This window comes from Brassica napus, chromosome C4, assembly GCF_020379485.1.
Source record: "Brassica napus cultivar Da-Ae chromosome C4, Da-Ae, whole genome shotgun sequence".
NCBI lineage: Eukaryota > Viridiplantae > Streptophyta > Magnoliopsida > Brassicales > Brassicaceae > Brassica > Brassica napus.
The window spans coordinates 27,265,255-27,273,143 of record NC_063447.1 but is presented as its reverse complement, the minus strand read 5'-3'; positions in this window follow the sequence as shown (position 1 = coordinate 27,273,143).

The window sequence follows — 7,889 nt, the reverse complement described above, 5'->3', positions numbered from 1 at the left end:
GCTCAATTGTGATACATTCGAACCCTACGAAAGGTACTTCAATTAATTTTTTTTTGTTATTTTTCACGATATCTGAAATCATAATCTCTTTTAAAAAATAACAGGATGTTCGAGGAGTTTATGATGGAGAGAAACCCATATATATCTAGTAACGACCTACAAATACTGAAAGACCAACATTTTGCCGAATGGGTGAAAAACTATGTGAGTTTATGATATTATTTGATTTATACTTTGAATTAGAAACTTATCAATTATAAATATAAATTTAATTGACAGGTTGTGCAAGGGAGTAACACATATGAGTTTCCGATGTGGATGTTAGATTTTGTACAAGGTCCGCATCGTAAGTATAAATCTTGGCCGATTTACCATTCACGTGGATACTGCTTCCACACACATAGCCATGGCCAAGATAAGAAAACCCAACATTACGGCGTCCAAGTTCGTGGAACCACAGATACTGCTATTACGGTTTGATCGAGGAGATAATAATGGTTGAGTATTTTGGTTCTGTTGGACTGAAGGCCATGGTTTTTAAATGTAAGTGGTTTGATAAAACTGAAGGTTGGGGAATTCGAAAACATAAATCATGAATCGTTGATGTGTCTCCGCGTTGGCAGTATGAGAAATATGATCCATTTATCTTATCTGGTAATTGTGATCAAGTTTGTTTTATTCCTTATCCGCGGGTACGACATACATCAGCCAACGATTGGTGGGCATGTACAAAAGTTATGCCTAGAGGGGTTCGAGAAACCTCCAAGGATGCTCTTGTTGCGTTACAAGATGATACACACAACCAAGTTGTTGCACAGAGCGTGATGTTGCGCATTGAGACGTATGTTTTCGAAGATGATTCAGATTATGAATCCACGCCAGTTGTTCCTCCTAATGACGAATACGTTTCAGAAGATGAATTAGACGAGGCTTGTACTGATTTGGATTCGGAATCGGAATCTGATTCAAGTTCTTAGTAAGTTTGTCGTTTATGAAGTTTTTTTAAATTGTAATATAAATAAGTAATATCTTAGTAATGTGTAGTTTATGAAGTTTAAAAAATTTGTAATATAAATAAGTTAAACAATTAGTAACTTGTAAGTTATGAAATTTTTAATTTTGTAATATATAATAAGCGAAGATCTCAATAAATTTATAATTTATGAAGTTTAAAATTTAGAAATATAAAATAACTAGATTTCTTAGTTTTAAAATGTTAATATATTTAAGTTTTTAAGTTTCTTAGATTCTTAAATTCTAATTAATAGTTTTAAATTTTTTTTAAAAAAATTACATTCTTTTAAAACCTAACTAAACCCTAAACCCATTTTTTTAAAAACCTAACTAAACCCTAAACCCTATCTATACCCTAAACCCATTTCCCACCACATAATTAACCCAAAAATTTTCCCTCCTAAACCCAAAACCCATTTTCCTCTACACCCAAAATTTTCCCTCTTAACTAAAGCCCAATTTCTATACTTAGCCAAATTTTCCCCTCTAAACCTAAGAGTTTGTCGTCTCTCTCTCTCTCAAACCTTAGACGTTTCTCCCTTTCTCTCACGACACTCTCACAGACTCCTCTCTCTCTCAAACCTTCACCCCCTCTCTCATTCTTTCTCGCACTCTCTCATAGACTCATCTCTCTCTCTCTCAACGATGGCTCCTTCGACCGGAATCCCCAACGAATCCTGTCATCACCCTCGCCCTACCGAATTACAGCTCCCAGGTTAGTGAGCCCCTCGTCTCTGTCTCGATTCCTCTTCCATCTAGGGTTCATTGGGTTTCGATTTAGACTTCTTAGGGTTTCGATCTAGGTTTTTTTTTCGAGTTTCGATTTGCATGTTTAGTTAGGGTTTACATCTAAAAGTGTGGGTTTTGATTTCAAGTTTTGATTTTTGTTTTTCGGTTTTGTCTCCATTTCAAGTTTTGATTCCTCTTAATACTCTCTGTCTGTCTACAGATATGCGGCAAGGGAGACCACAAATGACCTTATCGGAGCCTTCTGCCATGGCCCCATCTTTTGCTCCTCCTTGAGTTGTACCTCCTGGATCTGTACCTTCTGGAGCTGTACCTCACGCATCTGTTGGGTCTTCAAGTGCAGTGCCTGTGGCTCCTGCCCCTTATGTCAGGAGAAGAGAAGATGCTCTGCTACGTGCGCCATCCAGACGTAACCAGCCACACCTCCACCCTGACAAGATCAATGGAGCATTGTGGTAAGTTTAATACTAGTTCTGTTAAGTAGTTCTGTTATGTTAAAGTAAGTTTAAAATAGTTCTGTTCTGTTAAAATACAAAATACAAAATATTGTGTTGTGGTATTAGTTGACCGTGTATTAGTAGATTAAGTGTAGAGTTTAATATTTGATTTTATCAATACTAGTTGAACCGTGTATTAGTAGATTAAGTGTAGAGTTTAATATTTGATTTGTGTTTGATGTTTGCCATTGTCTTGTCTCAGGTTTGGTATTGATCCTCAAGTCCATGCTTTTATCCGAGCAACATGGCAGGGAAACTACTGGAGGTCGTGGGCAATCAGGAACTTCGTTCCACCTGAGATGAAGGATCAGTGGTGGCATGCGTTCATTGTAAGTGCTTGTTTCCCTCTCCTTTTCCCTTTCTCAACTATTAGTAAGCCATAATGTTTAACTATAATGTCTTATGTTCTTTTTTAGCAACACTACTACTGGGATGACCAATTCCATGATGAAATCTACTTGAAATGGAAGAAACAAACTCAGGTTACCGTCTGTGGCCGCATCAGCAAGAATAGGAGAGATAGCAGGCGACCTTCTTACATGTCAGACACTCACTGGGCAACAATGGTTGAGAAGTACAGCACTGAGCACGCAAAAAGGAAGAGTGCAAAAGCTGCAAGATCTCGTAAGTCTGTTCCAGTTGGGAAGAAGATGCACAAGCACGGTGCAGGCCCACGCTGTTTCCTGAACATTGCGTATAAAATGGTCAGTTTTACCTTCATTTTTTTTCATATTTTTTTTTTGCCTTAAGTGTTGTCTAACTTCCATCTGTTTCCTTTCTTGTAGATGGTTGATGAAGGTTTGGATGAACCACCTTCATACACAGCCCTTGCGAGGAAGACTCACACGGGTAAAGATGGTTCCTTCCTAGACGAACGTACAGAGGAACTGGTGCTGGAGGTTGAGGAAGCCGTTGAAGAGATGTTACAAGATGGATCTCCACTTGGCGACAGTCAAACTGACTCGACTGCTGCTTCAAATGCAAAGTGCTATCTTCTCAACCAAGAATACATCAAGGTCATCTCTTCTCTCATCCTCATTTTATTTATTTCAACTTACTGGTTGTCTAAGTTAATTATTGGAATTGAGACTGTCAGTTAATTATTGGAATTGAGACTGTCTATGTTAGTTATGGTGCTTGTGATTGTCTAAGTTAATTATTGGAATGGAGACTGTCTTAGTTACTTAAGGTGCTTGTGATTGGAAATGCTTGTGATTGTCTAAGTTAATTATTGGAATTGATAATATCTTAGTTATGGTGCTTGTAATTGGAATGCTTGCTTATGATTATTATCCTGTCTTTTTGCAGAGAGAAAAGACAAAGAAGGGTACAATCTACGGCCTTGGCAGTGTTCAGTACAAGAACAGCAGTCCTTCTGTGCAATTCCTGTCTCACTGCAGCACAACCTAGACGTGGATATGCGCATGTCTGGCTTCGAGACCACCATTTCTGAAGTCAAGGAAGACATTGCTGGAGTCAAGGAAGATTTCAATGCTTTGAAGGCAGAAATCAATGCTTTCAAGACTGAAGTAACAGGGGGATGTCAGCTAGCCAAGCAACTCTCAACAGTTCTGCAAACTCTCCAATCTCAAGCTTCCACTCCTGCCTCAACTGCACAGCCATTTCAGCCTCAAGCTCAGTCACAACCTCAAGGTCAGCCCCAAGCTCCAATTCAATCTCAACATCAGCCACAAGCTCAAGCTCAGTCTACCAGCTCCACCACAACATCTCACGATCAATAACCCATCTGAGTTAGATAAGTGGTGCCAAGAACTTGGTATGCAAGGTTTGGCCAGTTCATGTATTAAGATACAATCTTTTGTGTACTTTGTTTCCAGTTGTATTATCTTTTGAATGTTTAAAAGTACAACTTTTATGTAATGTATTTCGGTTTCTATGATATTTTAGCTTTTAATTCGCATTTTGCATTTTATAGAAATTTCAAATTTGTATTTTATAATTGTTTTTATTTTTTTTTATAATTATTAAAACTAGCCACGAAAGAAATCGTAGCAAACCGTAGCTTATTGCTACCTTACCTTTCGTATCAAACCGTAGTAAATTGCGGCGCAGGTTTCGTCTCAAATCGTAGCAAAGTTTGCTATGAAAAGTTTCGTAGCAACACGTAGCACTTTGCTACGATTTTTGATACGCGCTTTTTTTGCTACGCTCGTATACGTACGTTTTGCGTTTTGTAGCATTTCGTGGTTTCTGCTCCGTATAGCCACGAAAATTTGGTCATACCCATGAAAATTAACGTGGCTGTGGCCCTGTTTTTTACTAGTGAGAAAGGTTGATAAATCAAATGAATACCACCCAACAATTATTTACATCCGACTATGGATTGATCGTGTCTAGTTGATGGCCTAAGAACCAACAAAAAATAACTTAGAGAAATATATAGAAAGTGAAGCAAATAGTAACAAGGAAAGAGAGTACTAACCTGTTTGAATTTGCATGAAAGTACGAATCGGTGTTTAGTGAAATGAAATCATCTTCTCATTCAACTTCTTCAATCCACTTATCTCTCATATTTTGTCACAAAACGTCTTATCCCATGGCGCTTTTAGAATAGGGTGGAAAGCCTTCTCAGCTTCAGACCCCGTCACCTCCCATGAAGAAACACAGAAGAGAATAGAACCGGATTCATGAAGAAACTTAATTAATGGGTATGAAGAACCAAACCGATACAAACCTTGAGAGACATCAATTCGTTTTTTTTTTCTCTCAAACAAATCTTGGTAGCAACCCTTACACATTTTTGGGTTATTGTTATTAAGAAAGAGATCTTGATAAGCTTTCTTTTACCTCTTAGGGCGCTTTTGGAATCAAAGGAAAAGTTTCTTCAGTCAAGAAATGATTCAAGATCCTTAAACCCAGTTTAAATTAACGTCTGGTTTTATTTGATTCAAACCTGGTTTAGTTTGATTATTAATTTATTATCTATTCCAAATGTTATCTCAGAGGATCAGCGATGTCTTAAGCCCGACAAAACTAACTTGTTGACTCCCATGCTGGCCTAAAGAATGAATAAATCCTTTCATCAATCATATCACGCCACGTGTTGTTGGTGCTGGAGCCCCCCTTATTTCTAACTGCGGTACTCCGGACGGTTGACTCGACAATAATCCAAATGGCACAGTCCTCTTCATCAAAATTCACGGTCCTCTTCATCAATCTTATCACGCCACTGTTAGAATGAAAAAAGAAGAAGCAATGACTTAGGGCCTGACTGGTGTAACCGTAGCGATTGCGGTCGTGGAAGTTTGCGTACGTGGATGGTTGCGGTTTTAAGCGGTTTGTACGACTGGTATTGCGGTTAGAAATTGGTGTGTTTGCGGGATACTTATGACAGGTTAACCACCAAATACAACAGTGCTTAAATAATAAATTAACAATATTTACATTCTATATAATTATAAAATATTAAACATCATAATATTATAATAAATATAAAAATTATATTTTTAAAATTTTAAAATTATAGAATTTTTTTTATTTTAAAATTCATAATATAAATTAAAATATAAAAGATATATTTTAGTATTTCTATCATTTCAATTTAAAATTTTTATTTTTATTTTTGTATTTCTATTGTTTTTGAAAAAAGAAAAAAAAATTTACCCTCCTACAACCACCCGCAACCGCAAACGCTAACGGAAACCAGCTTTTGAATTTAAGAGGTTAAGAGTGGTTTGAATCGGTGTAGAGTGATTTGAGTGATTGTTGCAAAACGCCAACAACCGCCAGTAACCGCAAAAGCTGTGTTTGCGGGTGGTAGCGGGGAAACCAATCATACCCTTAGTTGTTGAAATGAAGAAAACATGAACCAAAACAAAAGAGTCATTGCATGATCCAAGACAACTTATCTACGAGAATTCATCCACATAATTTATTTCCAAAGAAACCCATCCAGGATAATATATACACAGTTTTTGTCTGCACATTCTTGTGTTAGACAAACTAATCGGAGAAGTCTTGAGTACGTGGGGAAGACCTAATATGATTGTTTGGAACCTCCAATAGTTAAGATAGAAGTTGGAGGTAAAGAGAGTTTGAAAATAGAGCTGTTGGGAAAAGATGCACTCTATTATCCAGCATTTAGAGAGAGAAAGAATTTCAGCCCTTCAATTTAAATACTCACATACCAACCATTCATTTTGAATCCAGATCTATCTTATCTTTGTATTTTTCCTCTCATTTGTTTAGTATGTGTATCAATACTATTAAAAGGAAAGGAGTCTAAAAAATATACCTATGAAAGTTGTTTGAACCCTTTCCTTTTATTATATTTTGGTCTTCCTCTATATATTATTACATCATGTGACCAGCATTAAACACTACTAATGAAAATAAATCATTTTATTATATCCTACCCTCATTATATATGAGTAACTGGATCATGAGGTTCGACCACAAGTCCGACTCGGATATGAAAACTCAATGAAAACATTGTACCGAACTGAAATAATAATAATAGAACAGATTTTAAATATTATAGATATCTATAGCAGACATAAATTCATTTAATATTTGGTTTACGGTCAACAAAAAAATACCCGCGCTTCTTAAGCGCGGGTCAAAATCTAGTTGGCTATTAATAGTCCTCGTAGTAATCAATTTCAAGTAAGCTGAAAGTGGGGAGTTTCCTTTTCTTCTTCACCATTCTCTATTCTCTTGGTTATTTTCAATCTCTCTTACAACTCTCCATAATCTCTCATACTCTCTGAAGTGAAAGTTAAATCTCTCCTTCACCAATTCTCTTATCTCTGGTTCTCAGCCTTTCTCTTGTTCACTCTCAACCAGACTCTCACATACACTCACACACTCTGTCTATTCTTACATGGTATCAAAGCTTTAAACTCTTAAGCCTCACAAAAGGTTCTGCAAACTCATTATCAGTTCATCTTCATCTGAGTCTGGTACAACCTTTTGTCCAGCGGTCCAAAGATTTTCCAAGAAGGAAGAACCCACGACCAGCTCTCAAGACAAGGTGTATACAAGTCTCTGAAACTCAAGAACCCTCCACCAAGCATTCATTTTCTTTGAAGATTCTTGAGCACACTCTTTTATCTAGTGGTCCATAGATATTCAAAGCTATTCAATCTCCTTTTTTCTTGTCAAATATGGTGAACAAACTACTTGAAAGCAAAGGTTTATGGAGTAGTTTGTCTAGCAAAGCTCCAAAACTGCCTTGTCCAAGTGGTTCTCTTTCTCTATCCAAGAAGAGAGCTTCCCAGAAGGTGGCGCCTCTTAAACATGAAGAAAGGAGGAGTCTTTGGTGTGATGGATACAAGAAGGAGGTTATGTACTTAAGGAAAAAGAAGTTGGAGTTCAACTCAACATCTCAGATCCAATAAACTATCATGACCCATGTGTAATGGAGGTTCAAGGAACCAACTCAGGTTCCTTGGTTGTAAGTTAAACCTCTCCTTCTTGATATGAGATTGGGATAATGGTTCTGGGTGTGTTGAAGTGTGTATTAAAGTGTCCTAAGAGCTGTCTAAATTGCTAGAGTTGTTGAACCTACTTTTCACCTTAGAATGGTTAAGAGTCTTGTGTTATGAATTGAAGATATATGTCATGTTTGAATGTGTATTAGGGTGATATATGAGTTGTGTACTCCTATGA